At 47.1% G+C, this 24,012-nt stretch overlaps 1 long non-coding RNA gene across 1 annotated transcript; it reads right to left on the bottom strand.

Annotated features, from left to right (window-relative positions):
- Positions 1–568: 568 nt before the first annotated feature.
- Positions 569–21,318, bottom strand: LOC118880032. The gene is made up of 5 exons (XR_005016212.1): positions 21,137–21,318; positions 20,458–20,662; positions 13,147–13,230; positions 11,552–11,609; positions 569–791 (listed from the first exon to the last, which is right to left on the bottom strand). It is a non-coding gene; the product is annotated as an uncharacterized LOC118880032 (long non-coding RNA).
- Between the last annotated feature and the right edge of the window lie 2,694 nt (positions 21,319–24,012).

The following is a 24,012-nucleotide window of genomic DNA, read 5'->3' as shown; positions in this document are numbered from 1 at the left end:
TTGTATTTGGAATTGGGAATCTCAGGGCTGGGATGAACTCTGATCTCTGGCCCCTTGGGGACTTAGGGGCACTGCACATTGCCAGAGTCCTCATTTGGGAGTGTCTCTCTGAAGGCACTTAAGACCTCAGGCTGGCTATTGCACAGCCAAAGGAGGAGCTGTGGGCTACAATTCGGGGAAGAATAAATTCATGCCACACTTACTGAGTGCTTTCTGTGTGACAGGCACTGCGTTAGACGTTGCAATCTTGTCAAAAGTTTCTTATAGAGCTAGAAGGGGAAAAAAATAAAATCAACCTTAACCAAAGAAGTGAATCGGCTACATGGCCTGGGTAGGAGAGTCTAGTATTAGTTCTCCACCTTGTAAGCTCCTGGAGGGATGGGACTCATCACATCTCCAGCTCTGATCACAGTGTTTGGTACTTGGTAGGTGCTCAGTAAATAATCTTTCGATATAGGAATGGAAGTCAGTGAAGAAAGGGAAAGAAGGCATCAAACTAAAGGGGGTTCTCTGTGCACATGAAAAACAAGCGACCACTTCCAAGGAGTACTTTTTTTAAAATGGCATTAAATTTGTTAGCTGCTCCCCCAGACAGATTCTGACATGAGACAGTGAAAAGTTGGTAGTGGGAAGAGAAATTTGGTGTAGTGGATAGAAACATCCAGTTGGTCATTCCACAAAATACTGACCGAGAGGCTTATTTGCCCCTGTACTCTGCTGAGCACCGGAGACACGTGGGTGAAGAGATGGGTCCTCGCCAGCTTGATGCTTATGGTCCTGAGCTTTGTTCACTGCAGTTTAAAAAAAAGAGAGATAATTCCCATTTTAAAGATGAGGGAAGTCAAGGCCCAGGAAAGGTGGTGTGGGAAAGGGCTTAAGCTCAAGGTCTTAGGGCAGGAAGGCTGAACTAAAGTCGGCCCCCAGCTCTTCTGCGCTCTGGGGAGAGGGAAGGCTGGGTGAATTTTCGCTCCGGGGAAGAAGCAGAGTCTGGGAGCCCTGGAAATCCTGGTGGCGCTACTGACCTGGCCGGGTGTGGTCATCCCGGGCCGGCTTAGGCGGAGCAGAAGTTTATACCCACTGAGGTTGCAAAGGCCATCCCCAGATCTGCTAGTCCCAGCTCCGACCTTGCCTTGGGGCTGTGATGAGGGATCTAACCTCTAGACTCTCCGATCCGTTTTTGTTTTTTTTTGGTTTTTTTTCCTTTCAGCAGGTACACCTAGCCTAGGACTGAGCAGCACTACTGCCCTTAACAGACCAGAAATTGTGGGACAGAGAGCTAGGGAGTCTCCTCCAAGGTCTCATTGCTGAAAAGTGACAGCAAAGAAGATTCTACAACCCCTCCCCCACCAGGGTTTTATGTTTCTGTGCAGACCCCTCCCCTCAGTACCCCAATGCCCGGCGCAGTCTGGCACGTGCGGTGTGTTCATCAAATGTTGTTTGATTGAATAAACTTAATTCTTGTTTGGTTTCTTTGTTTTAAAAATAGAACAAACTAAAAAATGAATCAATGATCGAATTAAGGGCAGTGGGGTGAGAAGCTCATTCTCCCGACTCGCTGCGAGGGGGTGGGACAGCCTTGAGTCACCCACGCGCCCTCGCACAGCGGCAAGCCCACTTCCCACCAGCTTTACAAAGACGGCTGTGATTTCCTTCCGTCTATATTTTTGTCCTAGACTTCGTTGGGTTGATCGATGGGGGAGACAAGCTGACCCACGGCGAGGTCAATACAATCGATTCGACGATTTCGACGACCGCTCGGAAATCGCCCTCGTTGCTGCGCGCTGGGTTCCACCCAAAAGGTTTCGGGATTTAGGGTTTCCCGCTCCCCCGCTTAAGTTACCGAACTGGAGCGAGGATGGGGGTAGGTGGACGGGAAGAAGCCTCAAGCCTCACACGAGGGAGCCTCTGGGAACACCAGGTCGGGAGAGTGCTCTCCACTCCCGGCCAGCCCGCCAAGCGCTCTCGAAGCTCTGGTAAATTTCGTTCTGGAGCTTCTCGGCCTTGGAATCAGACACCCGCATCTTTTCGCAGCCGGTCCGCTCTCCTTAGCCCTTTGTTCCTCATCTGCGAAATGGGTTTGTTAAAAAAAAATCCTATTTATTGGAGAGAAGATTTGTGAAATACCCACGAGGAAGATAATGTTCTAAGAGCTTTCCACACATCAGCCCACCAAATACAACAATCCGAGGAGGCAGGCGCCTTCTCAATGATGCCCATTTCCCAGATGAGGAAACTGAGTCATGCAGAGACATACAGACTTGCCCGAGCGCCTACAGCTAGTTAGTCCCTCGTGGATCTGAGATTCAACCTGGGGATGGTCTAACTTCTTGTCTGGCTTTTAACGACAAGGTCGTAGGTGCACCGCGCATACATACGGTAGGTACAGAGGGGTGACCTGTTTCCTGTACTTCTTTACCCTTTAGGGAGGAGACATTCCATTTAAACCTTTCCCAGGCAGATCTGCAGCTGCTTTGATCCTTTGGTCCCTTCCTTCTGGAAGCAAATGCAATGGGGGGGGGGGGCGGTTTCCGAGTCTGACAAACCTTCTTAAACTGGGAAATCCAGAGCTTTCAAGACTTTTTTTTTTTTTTGTACGAAGGAAGGAGGGGGACGTGTGTGTATGTAGAATCAATATGGTCCAGACAGCCCTTCACAAAGGGGCTCCAGGCGGGCGCCTCGGCCGCAAGGCCCCCGCCCCACCGCCCGCGGCGAATTAATTGGGCCCTGAAAGAAGGGGCGACGTAGCTTCCAGTTAATTAGTCAAGAAATGAATCAAGCCCCAGCGGCCTGGCAAAGACCCCTGGGGCGCGGGTTTTGTGCAAGCCAAATTGGTCGGTGGGGCGCTCCCCTTTGGGCCGGGTGGGGCGCGGCGAGGAACCCGGCTTGGGCGCCTCGGGCTGTCCTGCGCCCGGCGCCCAGCACCCCGCGCCCCGGAGCGGGCTCGCGCGCTCCCGCGCTCCGTCAGGCTCTAGCTTTCCGCGTCTCTCTCCCTTTTTCTGTCTCCCTCCTTCCGCTTCTCTCTTCCCTTTTCGGTCTCTGCCGTCGCCCCCTCTCCTGAACTTTGCTCGGGGTTTCCCACCCCTCTCCCAGCTTCGTCTGTCTCCAAGCTCTTCGTCTGGGACGTCTCCCTCCAAAGCCCCAGCCTCCGCCTAGCAGATCTGGGGCTGGGTGGTCTGGGAACGGCGCTGGGGATGCCAAGAAGGGCTGACTTGGGGAGACAGGGTGGAAATGAGCACGGGCTTTGGAGCCCTTGGCCTGCTGTGTGTTCTTGGGTACACGACTCTTCATCCTTGGGTCACCTAGGATCCGGGCTCCCGGCTGAGGTTAGGAGAATCCTCTGAGATAATGCACGGCTTTGAAAGGCTTCGGTAACCCGTGACCCCTGTCCCCATGCGATGAGGACTTAGAATTGAGGCACGCCTGCAACACACAAGCAACTATTGAGCGCCTGCGGTGTGCCTGCCTTACTTTGTTCCTCCAGCACCTCCTCCAGTCACGCTGCGGTAACCCAGGCAGCGAAGATCCCTGTGTTTTCGTCCAAAGCAGCTCTGTTGCAGGGATGGGAGGGGAGACACCAATCGTAAACTCACTTATTTCAAGGTCTTTTTGTGCCACGTGCCAGTGCTCTTTTCTGAACTAGAGGGGTGGACCTGGGGGCTCAGAGAAGTGGAGTGATTTTCCTAGAGTCACACAGCAAAGGGGAGGCACGGCTAAGGGTTTCACCCTGAACCAGGCATTCGGTGCCTGCCCCTTGATCCCACCAAGAGCTCAGGGGGTCCTCAGAGGTCCTGCTGGCCTGGCACCGAATATTTATGTACTGGAAGAGGGTCGCCAGAATCGCCTTGCCTCCTCCAGCTTAGAGCTAAGGCCCGAATAGCTCTCGGACTCTGTACTTCTTTCCCTCTTTCTTGGTCTTTCGAGCTCAGCCTCCACTTTGGTCTCCCACCCACCAGTCTTTCTGTTTCTCCCCTCCTCCCCCTCGAATCCGGACTCGGAAGTTGAGGCCAGAATCTCTCCCACTTTTTTCCACTTGTCCAGGTAGCTGTTCACATCTCGAGGCTTGGAGCCGGGATGACATCCAGCTGCCGCCAACCGCCAGGATCCGAGCTACAGAAGCAAACTCGATCCGATTCCATGCCCTCCCTGCTCCGCCGACCGCCCGCCCAGCCCCTCCCCAAGCCGCATCCACGGGGTCCTAGGAGCAGACCCCAGTGGATGATTCGATGAATGCCTGCGTTCCAAACAGCAGTCCGGAACCGCGTTTTTTCTTTCTTACTTTGTCCGCTTCACCGACTTTGGCTTCGCTCAAGGCCCCGAGGTGCCCGCGCCGCGCTTGGCATTCGCTTCCTGCCCCTCGCGGGAGGCCAGGGACTGTGGTTTCCGCTCGCCAAGTCCCTGCCAGGCGCGCACGCAAGAGCTTGGCGAGCTTGGCGCAAGCGTTTGGCGCAAACTGCTTTGGGCCTCAGTTTCTCCGCCCCTTTCAGATCAGAGAAGCGACAGACGAAACAGTTGGGAGAGGAGGAATGGCCAACGGATTGGGTGGTGGCGGCACCGCGGTTCCCGTGTGTGGAGGGGAGTCAAGACTGGAACCACGGCCGCCCGCCCTCTCCCGCTCCCCCTCTCCGAGGGCTGTTATCCACTTCCACGACCCCAGTCTCCCCCAGGCGCGACCTACAGACAGGTGGGGCTCAGTTGGCCGCGTGGTGTGCCCGGCTACCTGGAGGCGAGGACAATCCAGGTCCTAGCCAGCAGGTGCGTGCTCAGGTGTGGGGAGGGCTAGTTGCCTGTGGGGCTGCCCGCTCCACTGTAATTGCTGCTGGCCCTGGTACATTTGCAGCCTCAGACAAGGTGCGTTCCAGCAAAGTGTTGGCACACCTCCTACTGAGCTTTAAAAGGGGCCCTGTTAGAGCCTTGGAGCTTTGGAAGAGTCCCTTAACTCTTCTGAGCTTCAGTTGCCTCCTCTGAAAACTGGGGATAATAGGTCCTGCCACAGAGGACCAAGGCAAGGAGTAAATGAGATCACGTGTGTACAGCACTCAGTCTAACCCCTGGCACATAGTAAGTGCTCATTAAGCATTAGCTGTTTGGGCACCCTAATCTCTCTGTCCCTCTCTCTATATATCATATGACAATCTATATATCTACATCTCTCTCTATATAACTATCTATATATAATAGATACAATCAGTATATACTTAGTATATATTATATATGTATTTACTAAAAGTATAGACTCAGTGTATATCTACTTAGTACATCACATATATACTAAAAATATATACTATATATATTTAGGGTATCCTTAAGAACATATTCTTTTTCTTAGAAGACTACCTAGCATATATTAACCCCTCTCTCTATTAGCATTGCTCTCTTACCCAGTGCCGTTTCCAGCTCAGCCTGAAGCCCCATTCCTTGTCCTCCTCCCAAGTTGATCCTACAGTGAGAGCCTTCCTCAAGCCTCCCAATCCAGGCTTAGTGCCACTGTGGGCTCCTTTCCCGAATCTCAGGATCTCAAAACCGCAAGTGATCCAAGAGAGACAGTGCTCCCTTCCTCCCCTTGCATTGGAGTTCAGGTCCCAGTAGGACTTGGAGACCAGGTGTCCTGACTTGGGCTCCAATGCCTTTTCCACCACCCCCCATCTGCCCCAGGCCATTTCCATCTCCTGACCTGAGAAAAAAAGTTTGTCAGATCTACTGAGGGAATAGCACTTGTGGAAAATGAAGGAACGTGATTGGGTGCCTGGAGCGTCCTTGGGCAGAGCCCCCAGGGCAAGGAGCTCTGTAAATGGGGAGGGGGCTGCCTGTGACCGGGGCTGGAAGGGATTTCAGGCTCCTCGGAGGGGTCCTGAACGCCTCGTGGCTCTCAGCGACGCTGAGACCCCACACTCTCAGGCCCAGACTGCAGCTGCCCAATTTGTAGTCAGCAGGAGTCCACCATCCCCTTCCTCAATCCTCAAGGACACCGGGACCACTCCTTCCCAGCCTGAGAGCGGGTGGGGGAGGGGAGTGATGGGAAAGGAAATTCGGAGAGATGGAGAAGGATGACGACAGGGAGTGTGGAGAGAGTGAAAGCAAGAGAGAGAGGGGACACTTGGGGAGAAGGGAGGAAGGAGAAAACAGAGGGAGACAGACAGACACCGAGAGATAGACAGAGACCCTTACCCACCTGGAGAGACTGGGAGAGGCAGAGAGATAAACTCAGGAGACAAAGAGAAAAGCAACTAGAAGCACAGAGAATGAACGACAGAGGAAAATGTGGGACAGAAGGAAAGAGCATGGAAAAGGAATGCCCCCAAAGGAGAGAGAAGAGAGATGGTGGGGAAATGATAGCCCAGTGAGGTCTGGGGCAGCCCAGCCACAAGCCCTGGCCCCCTCTCCCGACATATTCCTTAACCTGCTAGAAGATTATCTAGCACAGTATAAATGCCTCCATTAAATCATGATTGAGCTACTCCAACTGACCAGTTCCCGAAGTAGCCTCCAGCCTTAAGGGAATATGGTTTTTAAACCGTAGGAAGCGTCAGATACCAGCAATTTAGGAGATAAGTTATCATTCATTAGGGGTTTCCAGGGGCCCCCTACAAGGCCTTTGGGGTAGGGGTGGGGGAATGTGTGGCTGAGAGCTTCTGAGTCAGTGCGGAAAAAGACAATGCGTTTCTCTCTTTGCTATCGGCTTGGCATGGAAGCCTCTCTCCTCCCCCAACACATAGCCACTCAAACCCACAAGGAAGGTTTGCTTGGTAGGGTCCAGTTGGCCAAGAAGAGGAAACATCCCGCCAGAGTCCTCCAGATTCCCAGAGTGCACTGGGCGAGATGGAGAGGGGCTGTGCGTGCAACTTCTTAGCTGCTCCCTCTGGAGGAGGATGGGGGGGCGTGGATGGGGAACGTCCCCAGCTACTCCTGGGAAAGCAGATCTTTGTTTAACCAGGGGAAGGTGGTGAGAGATGAGGCGGGGGGTTAGATACTAGAGAGGAGCCTGGTTAAGGTGACGTTTCCCCCCTCCCCGAAGCATCACTCCAACTAGTTCAAATAAACCAGGGCTCATCTTCCCTCTGGCCCTGCTTCTTCCCTTACTGGCCTCCCAGTCTGCTAAGAAAGGTATTTTACTGTGCAAAAGCTTTTAAGTTTCATTAGGTCCCATTTGTTTATTTGTGTTTTTATTTCCATTTCTCTAGGAGCTGGGTCAAAAAGGATCTTGCTGTGATTTATGTCATAGAGTGTTCTGCCTATGTTTTCCTCTAAGAGTTTGATAGTGTCTGGCCTTACACTTAGGTCTTTAATCCATTTTGAGTTTATTTTTGTGTATGGTGTCAGGGAGTGTTCTAATTTCATACTTTTACATGTACCTGTCCAGTTTTCCCAGCACCACTTATTGAAGAGGCTGTCTTTTCTCCACTGTATATACTTGCCTCCTTTATCAAAGATAAGGTGACCATATGTGCATGGGTTTAGCTCTGAGCTTTCTATCCTGTTCCATTGATCTATATTTCTGTTTTTGTGCCAGTACCAAACTGTCTTGATTACTGTAGCTTTGTAATATAGTCTGAAATCAGGGAGCCTGATTCCTCCAGCTCCATTTTTCGTTCTCAAGATTGCTTTGGCTATTCGGGGTCTTTTGTGTTTCCATACAAATTGTGAAATTTTTTGTTCTAGTTCTGTGAAAAATGCCAGTGGTAGTCTGATAGGGATTGCATTGAATCTGTAGATTGCTTTGGGTAGTAGAGTCATTTTCACAATGTTGATTCTTCCAATCCAAGAACATGGTATATCTCTCCATCTATTTGTATCATCTTTAATTTCTTTCATCAGTGTCTTATAATTTTCTGCATACAGGTCTTTTGTCTCCTTAGGTAGGTTTATTCCTAGATATTTTTATTCTTTTTGTTGCAATGGTAACCGGGAGTGTTTTCTTAATTTCACTTTCAGATTTTTCATCATTAGTGTATAGGAATGCAAGAGATTTCTGTGCATTAATTTTGTATCCTGCTACTTTACCAAATTCCTTGATTAGCTCTAGTAGTTTTCTGGTAGCATCTTTAGGATTCTCTATGTATAGTATCATGTCATCTGCAAACAGTGACAGCTTTACTTCTTCTTTTCCGATTTGGATTCCTTTTATTTCTTTTTCTTCTCTGATTGCTGTGAAACTTAAAAGCTTTTGCACAGCAAAGGAAACCATAAACAAGACCAAAAGACAACCCTCAGAATGGGAGAAAATATTTGCAAATGAACAACTGACAAAGGATTAATCTCCAAGATTTACAAGCAGCTCATGCAGCTCAATAACAAAAAACCAAACAACCCAATCCAGAAATGGGCAGAAGACCTAAATAGACATTTCTCCAAAGAAGATATACAGATTGCCAACAGACACATGAAAGAATGCTCAACATCATTAATCATTAGAGAAATGCAAATCAAAACTACAATGAGATATCGTCTCACACCGGTCAGAATGGCCATCATCAAAAAATCTAGAAACAATAAATGCTGGAGAGGGTGTGGAGAAAAGGGAACACTCTTGCACTGTTGGTGGGAATGTAAATTGATACAGCCACTATGGAGAACAGTATGGAGGTTCCTTAAAAAACTAAAAATAGAACTACCATACGACCCAGCAATCCCACTATTGGGCATATGCCCTGAGAAAACCATAATTCAAAAAGAGTCATGTACCAGAATGTTCATTGCAGCTCTATTTACAATAGCCAGGACATGGAAGCAACCTGTGTCCATCATCGGATGAATGGATAAAGAAGATGTGGCACATATATACAATGGAATATTACTCAGCCATAAAAAGAAATGAAATGGAGGTATTTGTAGTGAGGTGGATGGAGTTAGAGTCTGTCTTACAGAGTGAAGTAAGTCAGAAAGAGAAAAACAAATACGGTATGCTAACACATATATATGGAATCTAAGGAAAAAAACAAAAGGTCATGAAGAACCTAGTGGCAAGACGGGAATAAAGACACAGACCTACTAGAGAATGGACTTGAGGACACGGGGAGGGGGAAGGGTAAGCTGGGACGAAGTGAGAGAGTGGCATGGACATATATACACTACCAAATGTAAAATAGATAGCTAGTGGGAAGCAGCGCATAGCACAGGGAGATCAGCTCGGTGCTTTGTGACCACCTAGAGGGGTGGGATAGGGAGGGTGGGAGGGAGGGAGATGCAAGAGGGAAGAGATATGGGAACATATGTATATGTATAACTGATTCACTTTGTTATAAAGCAGAAACTAACACACATTGTAAAGCAATTATACTCCAATAAAGATGTTTAAAAAAAAAAAAAAAGAAAGGTATTTTAAAAGGACATTTTCATGGTAGCAAATAAAAGGATTTCTTTTCCATTTTCTTCCTCCTCCTCCTGCTGCTTCTTCTTGGTCTTGTTGCAAGGCTTGTGTTTGCTTTGCTTTAACAAACAGCTGATAGAGTTTGCTTTAAAGGAGCACTAAAAAAAAAAAAAAAAAAAAAAAAAAATTGTACCCCCGCAAGGCAGGCCAAGCATTAACTGTGGGCATCCGTGCTTGTGTGGATGTGTGTGTGTGTGTGTGTGTGTGTGTGTGTTTGTGTGTTTAGGCCTCCTGAGTGGGCTTGTAGTTATAGAGGGGACCTGCTTCAGGTGCAGAAAGCTGGGAGGGGGAATGAGGAGGAATGCATGGACAGATTTACACCTGTCCTTACAGCTGCCATTGGCAACACTTACAGCCTCCAGAAATGACCCTTGGTGCCGACTTGTCTGGAAGCCATCAGGGTTAGTTTTGAAGCAGGAATCTTCAAGTGGACCAGAGGGCAAGCTCTGCCCACCCCGTCCCACCCCCCTTCCCTGTTGCTGTCCTCAAGGGCTGCTCACTCCCCACTGCCCACCAACCCCCTCCCACCTTGTCTGTTTCCTCTATCAGGTAAATGTCATCATTTGACTTTCTGATCCCTTTGGTGCTACCGCCTAATGAGGGCTGGGCAGGGTGCAGGCTTTGCGGCCGGTCCATCACAGCCACCCTCCTCCCTCCCCGCCGGGAGCTGGGTCTGGCCCCAGGAATCTGTGTGGGATTCCTAACTCTGCCCTCCAGCCAGTTTCTGCCCCCTGCCACCAGCCCCACCACAGCCTACTGGCCAGACAGTTGAGTGACTGATAATATCCAGATGCCTCTGGAATCTTGCTTCCAGTCTTCCCAGCGCTTGGCCAGGTCTGCAGAAGTGGGGGCAGCGGGCAGCAGGCATTCTGCCCCGACGCTTGTTGCCACCTCTCAGAGGCCGATGAAAGGCCCACTCAGCTGGGTCCTTCAGGACGGGGGACCCTGGAGCCAGGGCACTCAGAAGGCATGTTTGACACCCATGCTGGGAACTTTGAGTCTCCGACTTTCTCCCCTCAGCCCCACAGAGGTCTAGGAGGTTGAGAGGGAGCAGATTGCAGGCCACGGGCTGCCAGAGAAGCCACAGGGGAAAGCCAGGCACTTTGCCTGAGAATTAGCAGGCACTGGGCAAGTATCTGGCCTCCACTCCATTACTGGTAAAATTGGGAGTGGCTGGGGAGGGAGATCTTTTTATATAATTTGGTTTCACCTTCACAGTGATTTCCTTAACATATGTTTCAGTCATCTACTCACTTTTTTTTTTTTTTTTTTTTTGGCGGCACCGTGTGTTATACGGGATCTTTGTTCCTTGATCAGGGATCGAACCTGTGCCCCCTGCGGTGGAAGCACGGAGTCTTAACCCCTGGACCGCCAGGGAAGTCCACATCTACTCACTTTTTCAAAACACCTAACTTGTTGAAAATGAAATCTTTATCTGGATACCGTAAATCAAACTTGTGTCTCACTTCCCAGCAGTAGAAGGAACCCGGAAAATGGTGAGCGGTGGAAAGAAAGCAACATGACAAGGCTCTGAGCTGGAGGTTTGCTCTCGCTTTGCTGATGCTGCAGTGATTGTTAGAAGGGTGATGGAGACAGGTAGGTGGGCGCTCATCTGAGCCTGGACTTAGTCCAAAGGTCCGAAAAAGAGTTGAAAGAGGAATGGTTCTCTTCCTCAGAGATTTAGTTCCATATAAAGCTATGTTCAGCTCCCACCCTCGTACCCTTTTTGATGCTTTGGAGAGCACTGCTCAGCGTGCTTTCCTAGAGCTTTTTAATGCTACCACAGCATCAAGCATCCTGTGCTCTGATTTGGGGTTTCTAGGTTCTGCTCTTCCCTGAGCCTGAGAATCATGGCTCAAACCCTCCCTTTGTTTTCTCCATCACCAAGAATGGCTTCACCACCTTTTTGGGCCACAGACCCCTTGGGCAATCTCATGAAGCCTGTGGATACCGCCTTGGAATTCTCTTTTTACAAGACATAGGATTACAATTTTAAATAAAAGCAATATTAAAAATATAATAGTAACATAGTTACTAAATAAATATATATAGTAACATATATGCTCCTTACGAACACATTAAATCACACAGTCTAGCCATGGCTCTGATATTGTACCTTTGAAGTCGGGTTGAGCAAAACAACATTTGGGGATCTCAGTTACACCTGTAACGTGATTATAAAAATACCTGTGATTCTTTTGGTGACCAGGTCATAGCCAGTGTGAGTCTTCCCGTGGGTGGTCACCTATATTCATAATGGAAGAAAACACTGATTTCACTGTGAGTCATCCAAGTTCACAGATGCCTGAATTCTATTCGGGGACACCCCTGTAAGAGGTCATTGGAGGACAGCAGGGTAAGAACCCCTGAAGTGTAGAGGGAATGAACTGGGCTCTTGGTCTCTGAGGAAGGGTCTCCTGGGAAAGAGCCATAGCTTTGAAAGGCGGCGCAATCTCCAGATCCCACGAGCTCAGGAAGAAAGGAAAGACATTATCAACAACATCTCAAGGAATATTTCTCAATAGGCCCAGAGGGGAGCGAGGTCTGGCTTGGGATGGTTTGGCTCAGAGAAGGGAATTTTCTCCCCAAAGTGTTCATCAATGCCTCCATCCTAACACACCCACACTCCACCTCTGGGGTGACATTCTAGGCAGCTCTGCCCCCTCTAAAACCTCAGCTTTCCCACCTAGACAAAAGATCGCTGCCCCTTCCTCTCCACCAACACAATAACTCCTGCACAGCTCTTTTGCCCCAAAGAGTCTGTGGACAAGTCCGACCTTAGCATTGGGTAACCCCTTCGTAAGGGTTAAGACACTGAGCTGATGCATTTTTTGCCTTTAAACAAAGCACTTAGTCAAACCTCTGTGATCAGGGAAGTTGCAAATGGCCCCAGGACAGTAGCTGTCACTGTCCTCGGTGAAATACAGTGCAAAGAACTCTGAGCTACTGGGACAGGCACTTGGAGGCTTATTTAGGGGATAACCAGAAACAAGAAAGCTGGAAACTGTCAGAATGCCCTCAGGTAAATGGAGTGTAGCTTGACGTTGAATGAGGTAACCTCAGCAGATTCTGGGGTCCCAGTAAAAGGAGAACAAAAGTATTTATGGACCAGCTACTCTGTGCAAGACCTGTGCCCTGTTCTTGGCTTGCAGTGGACCTTATCTAAAGGTCCCATTACAGGCTCTAATATCCATTCATTTAACTCATTCATTCCTTAGCAAATATTTACCAAGGGCCCATATGCATCTAGGGCTAAGGATATAGCAGCGAGCCTAGCACATAAAAATAATTGTCCCCAAGGACCTTCTAATGTGGGAGAGACTAATGAGAAACAAAATAAAGAGGAAAAATAAATGTTTAGTGGTGATGAGTCATATGGGAAAAAATAAATCAGAAAAGGGAGTTGTGAACAGCAGATGGGGGGGGCTTCATTTTTATTTTATTTTTTATTATTTTATTTTATTTTTATTTATTTTTTTTGGCCACACCGCACACGCAGCATGCGGGATCTTAGTTCCCCGAACAGGGATCGAACCCGTGCCCCCTGCAGTGGAAGCTCGGAGTCCTAACCACTGCACTGCCAGGGAATTCCTGGGGGCTTCATTTTTAAAGGAAGTGTGAGAGAGAAGACAGGTGCAGGAGACCCACCTTTACTTGAACACAATCCTGGATTCTGAGCTGGGCACTCTTTGTCCATCGTCTCCATCATTCTAGGTAGTTCTTATTTTCGTCCCTATTTTATTGTTCGGGAAGGTGAGGCTCAGAGAGGTTAAGTGACTTACCAAGGTCTGCATAAGGCAGAATTAGAATTTGAACCCAGGACTCAATTTCTCTTTCTTCCATACCAGGTTGCCTCTGACACATTCCTGGGAAGACAGAAGAAAGGAAGAAACAGGAAGGTCATGGAGGAGTGGCAGAAGAAAACCAAAGAGTAAACTTTACCCTATGAGTCATTAGCTCAGTCTTCTAAGACTGGGGAAACTGAGGCCCAGAGAGGAAAAGTAATTGTCCAAGATCACAAAGAAAAATAAATCCTAATGGCTAGATGTCCTAGCTCATCAGCGCCTAATCTTGTCTTGGCATCATATGGCAAGTCACTTTGGTTCTCTGGGCCTCAGTTTCCTCATCTATAAAATGGAGCCAAGCAGATCGGTTGCCCATAATTGATGAACAGGAAAGACAAAATCACTCAGGAGAGAGAATTTATTCTAATGCTTGGCACAGAATTTGCACGCAATAAATATTAGATTTCTTCACTCCTCCTCAGCCAACCTGCTCCTTGGCACCATTTGGTTAGAGTAAGGGTCATATGTCTGTTGGTTTTCATGGTCTGGGCTAGTGGTCTCCAAACTTTTTTTTTTTTCTTTTTAATTTGGCCATGCTGCTCAGCTTGTGGGATCTTAGTTCCCTGACCAGGGATAGAACCCACGCTCCCTGCAGTGGAAGTGCAGAGTCCTAAACACTGGACCACCAGGGAATTCCCTCCAAACTTTTTTTTACTGAAACATTTGCAACATAAAAGAGTACAGCAATTGGTAGAAGGAATTCCCATATACCCACCACCACTTCAATAATTATCAACTCATGGCCCATCTTGTTTCATTTACGTACCCTCACTGGATTGTTTTAATGCAAATGCAGACACCATATCATTTCATTTGTAAATACTTCGGTGTGTGTCTCCAAAAAATAAGAATAAAAATTTTAAAAAACAACTACAAGACTGTTATCACACACACACCCCAAAAGCAATGACTGGGTAATCTTATGAAATACCCAGTTAGTACTCAGTAGTTCCCAGTCGTCTCATTCTTCTTATTTTATCACAGTTGGTTTGTTCCAGTTAGGTTACAGGCAATGTGTCTACATTGTCTTTGATTATGTATCTCTTACATCCACTTCCCATTTTTTTTCCCTGAAAAAATTATAAATAGAAATAATGGAATCATTCTGGCTGTTGCCATTTGCAACCCTGTAGTATCATTTATTGTGTTTCTCTGTCCCTTGTATTTCCTATAGACTAGTGGTTAGACAGAGATGTTTGATGAGCTTCAGAGTTGATTCTTTTGGCAAATCGGCTTCATGGATGACGGTATGTACTCCTTTTTTTTTTTTTTTAAACTTTTACTTTTTATTTATTTATTTATTTTTGGCCGCGCTGTGCGGCTTGTGGGATCTCCCTGACCAGGGATTGCACCCGTGCCCCCTGCAGTGGAAGCGTGGAGTCCTAACCACTGGACCGCCAGGGAATTCCTGGTGGTGTGTACTTCCATCAAAAGACTTGCAATATCACTTGTCTTTCTTCTTGGTTTATGAGTAGCTGCTGGTGACTGTCTTTAGGATGGATCCATTATTTCATTAGGGGTTTGCACAACAGTGATATTTCATTTCTTTCATTTCGTCTTCATTTATTATGTGAAATACTCCCAAATTTCTCGAGAGGACACCACATCACTAAACGCTAAGGCTTGAGTAGACATCGTCCACTATCTAAATTTTCATGCTTCTAAATGATATATCTCTTCTGTTGAATTTGACATATGATACATAATTGAACTGCACTCAACTGGAAATTAAAAGCGATAACCTTTACAAACAAATGTGCCGGGAATTTCTTCCTGTACTCGGTGGTCAGCCCGTTTCTAATCCAGGGGTGTCCACAACATCATCAGGAATTTCTTTCTTCTCTTTCTTTTAAAAAAATTTTTATGGGATTATAGTTGATTTACAATATTGTGTTAGTTTCAGGTGTAAGGAATTTATTTCTTAATTCAGTCAGGATGCCTCTTGCGAACCAAATGAAAAAGGAGCCTGTGAAACTCTCTGAAAATGTTGATCCATTGGACCCCCTCTCTCTCCCCCCTACCCACCCCCCCGCACCTCCCAACTGTTCACCGGTGCTGGGAGAAGGAAAGGAAGATTCTGCCACAGCTGGGTCCATTTGGGAGGGTCCTGTGCAGAGAGGTTTACAAACCGGAAGCTGCTTCAGGGAAAGGCGAATTGTTTTTGTTTTTGTTTTTTTTCACTTTTCATTTTAAAGTACTCACTCCATCAGAGCCAACGGGAGATTTTAAACAAACCACATTGCCCTCAGGTCTGCTTCCTGAAGGAGGGGATTTATTCTTCACCCCTCCCCCCCATGAGTGTTCACAGCAGAATTAAGGCTAGGGAATCTGGCAGGGGCTCCCTTGCGGAGGGGAAGGTGTGTCTGTGCCTTTTTGCAAGGCATTAATCACTTGTTTATAGAGGGGGAAGGAAAAAAAAGAAACCAGAAGGAAGACACTGGAGGCTGTTCAGTCTTGGGTTCCCTCCCAGGCAAACCCTCTCACGCCCAGCCGCCCTCCATACGCTGGGGACCAGCTCAGCTTGCCTTTGTCCTGGGTTCCAGAGCAATGGGGCTTGGTCCCCAGCAGAGCTGAGCCTGAAGGTGCGTCAGTGGTGATGGCGGGGCTGCCCCGGGTGTACAGATCCTCAGGCCTGAGCCTTTACAAATCTCACCCTCACCTCCTCACACACGTATACCCCTTTTCATATATATTCTCATCACCATATTTCCCAAGCTGACACCGGACCCATGTTCCAAATAAAACCCTCACTATTATGTTCACATAAATATTTCTCTAGAGACACTGGTTTCCTACGGGGAATTGAACTTGGAAACCAGAACTGGAGGTGAATCTACTTTCAACTGTAAACTATTTGGAAGTGTGTCATTTATGGATGTATTACCCATTAATAAAGAAGCAAAGAAGCACATTAAAAAAATATATGTTCATGGGATAAATCTGAAATCTAGAGAAAAACTTAATAACAATTCTAATAATAATCACTTTCCTTTTGTTCCCCCATACATATCGTTACAATAAATAAAAGTATTGTTTCCTTTTGAGTAGGTTGTGTGTATATGTACAGGGTATCAAATGTAAGAAGTACAAAATGGTAGGGTGAAAAGTAATTCTCTCTCCTATAACTCTCTCCTACTTCCTCTCCTCATAAGTCACCATGGTAACAACATGTATCCTAGTTATATTAATATACGTGTGTGTATATATATATATATATATAAGTGTATGTATAGTTTTGACTGATGCGTCACTTTCTTTTGTTTTGTGAAATATATTATTCATGCCAGAATATATTTTTTCAGGATTCCTTTTTAAATAAATTAATATACATGGAATGTCTTTTAATAATTTATATTTCATTCAACATGTAAGGAACCAGCCTATCAAAAAAGAGAGACTAAGCTAGACAAAAATGGGCAATCCACAGGGAAATAGTAGCATGTGGCAGCTCGGGGTAAATTACAAATATCTGCTATGTAAACAGTAAATCCGTTGGGCCAGGTGCTACCCAGACACAAGCCATTTTTCCTTCACCTTTATCAATAATAAATGCAGTCCCCCATCAACTGGACCTCAAGACTTTTGCCTACACTGCAGACAGATCTTGCTAAATAGACAGAAACTGCCAGGCTGAGCAAGTGTACTGAAAACATTTACATCTTGAAACCCTCAGCAATTTGTCTATGTGTGTAAGGGTGTTGGCCCCCAAAGTTTCCAGCCGAATCCTCCGTGCTCTTCGCTGGCAAGGAACGCCACTTTATTGTGTCCGTGATGTTGGATAGGTCTTTAAAAGAGCCTTCTACGGTCCCTCCGTGGTCAGGGCAGTCTACTACTCTGCCGTCTCCAATCCATTTGCGATGGCTGTAAAAAGCCATCTTCCAATGCTAGCAGTAAATCTTGCCCTCACATTCAAAGAGGCTGACAAGAGGGAAACAGCTTGAGGTTTCACTCCAGCCTTGCAAACTTGCAGTCCTGCTGTGCACGCTTGTTTTCTGTGTTCGACAATGTGTGATCCTTTCTCCCCACCATGTTTCCTCCCCACGGTGGCCGAGTGCAGACTTAAGCCATTGAGTCTGAAGTGTGGTTCCGTAGTGATGCAAGAAAGTCAGACTGTATTCCTTGCCACTCAGGCTGATGGCTGTTCAAATCACACAGCCCCTCTCTTTCTGTATCTTTGTGAAAATGGTGAAATTTTGCTGGCAAACAGGTTTTTCTGGCTAATTACCCTTCAGATGGATGTTTCTCTTGACTGAGGGAAGCCAGGGGCTTTCAGGAATGTTTGTAGGTGTTTGGAGGAACCCCGGGACTTGGGTATAGCCCCGTTTCTGAACCTACCTCTTAGGGTAGTTGCTGCCCCATCTGGTCAAACAGTCTTAGAAAAACAGCATTGGCTGGACTTACTGATCGGAATATCATGACCAGGTCAGACAGGGGAACTGGCTGAAAAGCTAGCTATGGGTTTTGAGTGCAGATAACTGGCTTCAGATTCATCTATTCCTGATATTGTGAACAAGTCGGCCAGACAACCTCTCCAACCCTCAGCATCTATCAAACGGGGCTGAAGCTTCCTGTCCTATCTCCTGGGGCCCGTGGATAAAATCCTCTGCAAACTTAAAGTACAGAATGTTTGGAAACTGGTATTGTTATGATGGTGATTACAACAATAAGGGAGACACCTCTTGGGAGTGAAATAAATGGACACTTGTAAAACATGTGGAAATCTTCCTGCTCTCCCTGCCGTAAAAGTGTGAATCTCAGGGAGCTTGAGAGATGGAGCAGTAGAGTTGCTGTACCAGTCAATGTACAGATAAGCTGCTCTTCAGATGTGTGCAGTGATAAATCCTAGGGCATCACCTCTCCGAGAAAGAACTGGGTGTGTAAATGTAGCGGCATAAACACACACTCACACACATTCAAACGCACGCAGGATTGAAAGCTATCAGACATGTGGAATTTTTATCATTTCGTGTCCTTGTCCAATCTGCTTCCTTACAGCAGCCAGAGGATGACTTCAGAGTCCAAATCACTGTCATGCTACATATATTTCCAATAGCTTTCCATTGTTCTTACGAGAGAGACCAAAAATTTTCAATAGACCCACGAGGTCTTCTCCACCTCAATTTGTCTCAAGTTCTCAGTCATTATTTTCTGCTCTTTCCTTGTGGTAGATTGAATTATTGAACCCCAAACCTTCACACCCCTGTATCCATGCTCTTTGCCTTGTGTCTTGGTGGTTTCACTCATCTAAGATTAAGGTAACTTCCCTGAACTTGGTCCTTGGGCTTGGTCATGTGACCTGCCTCAGCCAATCAAAAGCGGGTAGAAATGATAAAAAGGAATGAAATTGTGCCATTTTCAGAGACATGGATTGACCTAGAGACTGTCATACAGACTGAAGTAGGTCAGAAAAAGAAAAACGAATATTGTATAATATTGCTTATATGTGGAATCTAGAAAAATGGTACAGATGAACTTATTTGCAAAGCAGAAATAGAGACATAGACGTAGAGAACAAACATATGGATACCAAGGTGTGGGGGGAGGGTGCAATGAACTGGGAGATTGGGATTGACATACATACACTACTATGTATAAAACAGATAACTAATGAGAACCGACTGTATAGCACAGGGAACTCAATGTTCTGTGGTGACCTAAATGGGAAGGAAATCCAAAAGAGAGGGGATATATGTATATGTAGAGCTGATTCACTTCACTGTACAATAGAAACTAACACAACATTGTAAAGCAACTATACTCCAATAAAAATTAATAATAAAAAAAAGAAGTGGGCAGAAATGACAGCGGGTAATTCTGACCCCAGGGCTTAAGAGGCATTGCATGTTTCCACTTGTCCTCTTGTGTGTCAGTTACCACTGATTGAAGAGCTTTCCCTGAATAGCTGTTGCCCCTTCAGCCTGGCTCCCACCCAGAGTGAACACACATGAATGGAGCCAACTGGACCACAACCTATGTTTGGGAGCTAAGCCCTGTCAAACTGGCAGCTTGAAGTTGAGAAGCCTAGCTGAGTCCAGCCAAGATCATCCAATCTGAAAACACATGAGAAACCAATGCTTCTTGGTGATGTCACTGAGGTTTTTGTGGTTGCTTGTTTCACAGCAGTAGCTGACTGATACAAGATACTCTGATTTTCACCACTTCTTCTTGCCACACTTCCTCTTCCACAGGCCCTGGGTGTTCCCCTCATCACCTGAGTAACTCCTACTCATCCTTCAGATCTCAGCTCAAAGCTCACTTCTCTTGAGAAGCCTTTTCTGACCCTGCAGGTTAGGTATAAACCCTCTATTCTATACCCTTCATGGCACTTATCAGAGTTGTACCTTTATGGGATGATTCAATCGTTATCTGTCTTCCTCCCTAAGGCTCTGTGAGCTCAGGAACCCTTTTGTTTGATTCACACTGTATCCCCAGTTCCTAGCACAGAGCCTTTCCAGGCATGTAGTAGACACTCAGTACATTTTGTTGAATGAATCAATGAACGAAGGGGTTGAACACAATTTCTCCAGGTTAAAAATATTTTAAGTCTAAGACAAACAGCTTAATGGTCTAAAAGGCCAATACAGAAGGAAAGAATAAAGACATGAAACAAATAAAGAAAAATATGTACATAACAGCACATTAACAAAGGTGACTGAAAATAAGATTGAGTTGGTTGCATTCACCATTCATTCATTCAAGTACATGCCAGGCCCTTGGAGTCTGCTACACAGTGCCAGGGAAGACTTCTAGAGTGAGTGATCCTTGGGCTGAGTCTTGAAGGTTCTAGTGTCAGAACATGAAAAGCTGTGGAGATTTGAAGGAGGGAATGATGAACTCTGGGGTCATTGAGGAATGCTTTGCTTGGAGGACACTTTTGAACTGGACCGTATAGGTGAGCTGAATTCTCCAGGTCAGATTGAAGGCGAAGAGATATATTCAAGATGGAGGGAATAGCACACAGAAAGGTGGATAGGGGCATGAAAATGTTTAGAGGACGGCAAATTGTTTGATGGTATGAACCCGGAAGGGTGAGGGTGTGAGTGCCTGGCTGGTTGGCAAATAATGAGGATTAATATTTATTGAGCCTTAAGATAAGTCGAGGACTTACCCTGTGCTGCGTCAAACACTGGACGCATAGCACAAGTCTAATCCTAGCCTCACCCACCTCCACCATCAAGGAAGTTGGTACTGTCATCCACCTGTTTTACAGATCAGGAAACTAAAGCACAGAGAGGTCGAGTAACTTACCCAAGGTCACAAGGGGAGGAAGTGACAGGTTAGTGCCATTAGACAATCCTGCAGCAGCCTGTGGAACTCTGGGCTTAGCAGTTAGGGCGGTGTTCTCCAGCGAAGGCAAATCACGGAAGGTTTTACATAACGGAGGTCAGTGGCCGGCCGTGGAACCGGTGCGAGCTAGGTTAGGGACAGTAGCTCAGGGCATGCATTGGCTAAACTGAAACAAACAAAAAAAAGGGGTTCAGGGCAGGGGCTGATGACTCAGCCTAGTTAGAGGTCAATTTAACGAGTGGTCATGGCTCTCCTGAGAAGTTCTCAGAAGCGGGAGAGGAGAGATTGGCAGCTTGTGGGAGAAAATGAGAGAAGCAGTGAGATGCTCGGGAAAAGATAAGGAGGATCTAAGTAAATATTTGGATGCCGGGGTGTGGGGGGGAGGGGTGTGGGTAAGTGGGGGAGCCCATTGATTTTTTTTATGCCCAGACCTCAGTGCAGGAGTTAATGGGAAAATCCATAACCCGGGGTTATGGAGTATGGGTGGAGAGAAGTCAGATGGAAAAGATAGAGGTATCAGAAGGAAGGGCTAATGGAACCACACGAGAGACATTAAAAGGCAATAAATCTGGCAGCCTGGATGGTATTTACCCAGGAATTCTGCAGAGGATGGTTAGTTAACTCTTAGAACCCTGCTCACCTGGGGCTGGAGCTGGAGGGACCCACGTGGGCTTCCAACACGGGGTTTGGATTCACCCTGAGAAGAATCAGATCGGAGAGGAGATGTGTTTCTAGGCTGAGAGCCACCCAGGGTGTCTTTGGAGACAGAAGGGAGCCCCATGTTGTGGGAGGTTGGGCTGCCAAGGGGCTCCATCACCTCAACCACTGGGGAACGTTCTCTGGAAGAGTTAATCAGCCCGTGGGAAGGGTGAACCACAGGATATAATTTATTTACCTACTCCGTGACAAAATCCTTCCCAGAAGACCGTGGATGGTAATTCTCTGTAATTATATCTCATGCGAGGTTCTGTAGGCTCTTAGACACGTTAACTCATTAGTGCTCACAGCACACCTGGGAGAAAGGTGTGGGGAGGCGAGGACCAACTTCACCAGCAGATGGGGGAAAGCGAGGCTCCCTCCCCATGGGAGAAGCAGAGTTAGAACTGTGATTTCCTGACTCTCAAGTGCTTAAAGGGAGGAGAGAAAGAGATTAGACCCTGGAGCTGGCCTGGGTTCAATTTCTCTTTTTCTCTGTGTCATCTGAGGGAAGTCACTCAACCTCTCCGGGTTGTAGTTTCCTCATCTACAAATGGAGAGAGCTATATAGTTCCTGACTCAAAAGCCTGTTTGCCTGGAAGTTGAACCTGAGTTACGGAGAAGCACCGAGTTTGTCGTGTCATGATGAGGGTGGACTGAGCTTAGACTGTAGGCTGAACTGCCACGTTACCCATATGAGTCATAGTGATGAATTCTTCACGGCCTTCAGAGGTGCATAAATCTGAGATGAGACTTTCCAGTGAACTGAAGCTACCAGTGAGGGATAGCAAAGCTGGGATGCCAGCCTTGTTGGAGGACCGGAAGATGGATTGGTGGATTTCACAAAAATCCTCCAACGTCCAAAGGACGTTCGCAAAAATTCCTCCCACAGTCCTTTGCACTGCTTTTGCCGCTCCTCCCACTCCCCTTGGACCTGGGCTGATCCTGTGACTTGCTTTGACCAATAGGATGTGGTAAACATGATGCCACATGCATCTGAGGGTGGGCCTTCAACGAGTTCTGTTCTCACCGTGTTGTGGTCCAGGTGCCAGGGAAAGAAGTTACAGCTGGACTCCTGACTTTTGAGAACACGTGTGAAGGAGACAAGGTCTCAGCCTTTGGCTGTTGCTGCCAAGCTCCAGAGGTATGGAGGAGGTATCAGACTCTTCACCCCCAGCCCACCCACCAGAAATAATATACCGTGATCCTTTGAAGCCTTTACATTGTGGGTGGTTTATTTCAGAGCCATGAGTAACTGATCAGAGTGGGTGCTTGAGGTTTTTCTGGGTTCTAGAAATCCTGAGTTTTCTGGCTTTTTGATCTAAATGCTGATGTCTTCGAGCATGCTCTTGAGCCAGTGGGCTGGAGACACTGGTAAGCTGCGTCCTTTCACCTCTTAAGAGTTTCAACTTGCCTAAAGGAATGAAACAGCAGCCCTGGAAGTTCTTCATGGGCCATGACGCAATCCTAAGGTGTTGATGTGATGATGGTTTTTTTTTTTTTTTTTTCCTTGCCTCCTTACTGATTGGGTCAAGGAGAGGAATTTAGGTAAAGGAAGAGGGAAGTTAGAGAAAGGAGATGAGAAGGAGACCAGGAATTTACTGAGCACCTATGATGGTACTAGGTACTATGTGATTTGCTTTCCATCTGCTATCCCGTCCATTCAACAATCCTATGAGGTGGACATTATTCCCATTGTACAGATGAGCAAATTGAGGCTCAGGGAAGTTAAGTGGCATGTCCAAGGCCTCATAGCCAGGCTGTGACAGAGGCAAGATTTGATCTAAGGTCCTTCTGGATACAGCAACCAGATTTAGTCCGTTCTTTACACTGGCCTGAGCTTGTCTGAAGAGAGCTGGAGAGAGGCGGTGTCTGAGGCCATGAAAGATCTTTTGACTTCTTCTACTTTACCTTCACCTGCGATAGGTTTTGGAGAGACAATTAGAAACCAGGATCTCCCTTCTGATTAGTTCCACCCCTGACTTTAGATTAGGCAAGGTCCTCGTAGGAAACAGATTTCATTCCAGACAATTCAACCAGGAGGAGTTCAATACAAGGGTTATTTATGGCAGGGGGTGGTGGTGGTGGTGAGCAGGGTTAAGGAGACCAACAAAGGATGTTAAAATTCTCTGGGGCCAGCAACAGTGGGAGCTGTCACCCCCCTTAGGGTTGCAGGGACCAGGCGGAGGTGTATGGAGCCAGCAAGGGCTGGAACGTGGAGCTGGGCTTTCCAGCGTGAGCCCCAGTCACAGCGGGTCACTTTCAGGGAGGGGCAGGGAATAGACACCCCGATAGGACCTCTTAATCCACTCTCCCTCCTAGCTGCTGCCTGTGCTGCCCAGAAGCTGAGCGTAACCAAAAGTGAGAGGGCAAGGAGCTGGTGATGTATCTGCAGGGGTCACTCCCTGGGTACCGGGCAGAGCAGACAAGATGGAGTGTGGATCTGTGTGTGTGGAGGGGCAGGGGGTAGAGAATAAGCAGCACAGACTTGACCCCACCCCTGTCCTCTTCGACCCTCCGATTGGGACAAACACATCCAGTGACCTTGAGACTGTTTTCCTCAAAGAAAGGGGACTCTTGGGTGCCTTTTAGTAGATGCGCTGGGAATTTCCTGGAACCGCTGCGTGCTCACCAAGCCCTGCACAAAACACTCTCTCGACCTGTCAGCACCCAGATAGGCTCAAGTGTGTCGCTGTCGCACTTGGAGAGGAATTTGGAGCGTGTGTGTCTTCCAGCCACTCTCCAGTCCCCCTTTAATGGGAGTCTTATTTTAAAGGTAGTGTTTATTCGCTTAATCTGTTGATTTTATTATTTCCCAGC

Source organism: Balaenoptera musculus, chromosome 14 (genome assembly GCF_009873245.2).
Source record: "Balaenoptera musculus isolate JJ_BM4_2016_0621 chromosome 14, mBalMus1.pri.v3, whole genome shotgun sequence".
In the NCBI taxonomy this organism is placed as follows: domain Eukaryota; kingdom Metazoa; phylum Chordata; class Mammalia; order Artiodactyla; family Balaenopteridae; genus Balaenoptera; species Balaenoptera musculus.
Note: the sequence above shows the minus strand (reverse complement) of the source record. Positions and strands in the feature narration are given on the sequence as shown.